Raw genomic sequence first — 2,427 nt, forward strand, 5'->3', positions numbered from 1 at the left:
ACTGTATTTAGTAGTAAAAATACATATGACGGCATTGAACAAGTTCAAGGTTGGCCTCGGATTCACGAACCTATATTAATTATATATATTTATATGTTGGTCAATATCTGTCTAGCAATTTTATGTCAAACCGTAGTGTATCACAATCCTAATGCTCTAGACTAATATACAAAGACAACAAAAGTCAACTTGACCCAAAATGACTTCCAAAATCTATACATGATTATTATATAACTTAAATATAGTTGTTTTATATATTTAAAATTTATACATGATAAAAATATACTTTTATATATCTTAAATAATAAAATTTATAAAGTTCACTTAAAATATAGTGGTATGTATTATTAATGTAATTATATTACGTGTGGTAAAAATATTTTTGTATCACATATTTATTTGATAAAATAATATTGATAATAATAAATAAAAGTTGTATTACTTGTAATAATAATTATTATTATTATTCTACTAATAATAATAATAACAATATTTTTATTTAGTAATGATAATATTAATTACGATAATAAATAATAATCTTTTGTAACAATACTAATATAATAATTATTACTGATGATAATAAAAATATTATAATCATGTTAATGATAATAATAATGATATTTGATAATAAAAATAATAATTTTAGTAAAAATGATAGTTTTAATATTAATAATTAATAATAATAATGATAATACAAATGATATTTTTATCTAAATCAATATATTACAATGTTTTAATTTTATCATGATACTTATACTCATTATTTTCTAATGAATTTGTTTAATAGATTTTAGTCTTCTTTTATATCGCATTCATAATAATGATAATAATAGCAATCATAATAATTAGATGTTACTAATATTAATTTTTAATGATAATGATACTAATAATAATAAATATTATAATAACATTAATGATATTACTAATAACCATCTTAATGATAAAAATAATAATAATAATAATAATAATAATAATAATAATAATAATAATAATAATGATGATGATAATGTTAATAATAATGTTAATGATAATAACGATAGTAATACTAATAAAAATGACAATTTTTAATGATAATAATGATAATGATAATAATAATAATAATTATTATTATTATTAGTTAATAATAATAACGACGATAATAACGACAATAGTAATAATAATAATCATTTTAACAATAATACTTAAAATCATAGATAATTCAATTGACTATATTTTTTTATCCGTTCATCGAAACCATACGTTTTCTAAATGAAAAGTTAATAATTTTTTGACAGCTTTCCAACGACATGCATATCATATACCTTATCTTAATCGCATATATATTAAATTCATGATCTATCATAACTATTTAACGACGAAATTAAGTATACAAGCATGCATAATCATATATACTCGAGCACTAGTCAGGGATACACTATTAATATATAAAAGTTAAGTTATGAGTGCTCACGTATCAATATTGAGATTCAATATTGCAGGAAAGGTACGATGCAACGGAAATGATAAAAAATAGTTTGACATCACGAGCATACCCACGAACATTACCCATAACCTCCATAGTTATAACCCATAGTTTCCTTAGCTCTGTACCGCTCGAAAGACCCATTTGAAATAACTCGTTCATGACGTCGTCGTAGTATTTTATGTATAATATTAATAAAAATATTACTAATACTCATAATAATAATACGATTAATAATAATATTAATCTTAATATATATATATATATATATATATATATATATTTATATATATATATATATATATATATATATATATATATGTATATAAATTTTTACGGAGTACTGAAATCAGAGAGATAGATTGGATGATGGTTCGACAGAAAAATACGAGCTTTTATACACAAATCCTGAATTTGGCACCTCCGCAATCGAGGAGGTTATGTGCCCAAATGCTTCGCAATCGCGGAGCTTCGAAATCCAGCTCACCCTCAATCATTCGATGGCTACCGACAGTTTTAAAATAATATATATATATATATATATATATATATATATATATATTTAATTTAAATAATTAATTATATATTATATAATATTTACGTACATAGTTGAGTTGTAATATTAGTTCCAATGACTTGTGCGTTGTCGCTCGACTACTGTGTCGGTTCCGGTTTCTCGAACGTCATTTCGTACGCTAAGAAAACTTGTATTTTACGTTTCGCGACGTGTACTTTTGACAATAATTAGCCTTAATCAATGATAGACTATATTACCCAAAGTATAATCTCTTCATTTGAGTGTTGTGGTCATTTGCTTCAATGTCTCGTTAGTTCGTAGTATATTTAATAATATTATTTTAAATTAAAATGTTTTATGAGTAAGTTAATATTATATTCTAGTACTTTGTAAAATATAAATATATTTTCATTTAGGAATTTAACTTATATATATTAGAAATATTTAT

This window comes from Rutidosis leptorrhynchoides, chromosome 1 (genome assembly GCF_046630445.1).
Source record: "Rutidosis leptorrhynchoides isolate AG116_Rl617_1_P2 chromosome 1, CSIRO_AGI_Rlap_v1, whole genome shotgun sequence".
NCBI lineage: Eukaryota > Viridiplantae > Streptophyta > Magnoliopsida > Asterales > Asteraceae > Rutidosis > Rutidosis leptorrhynchoides.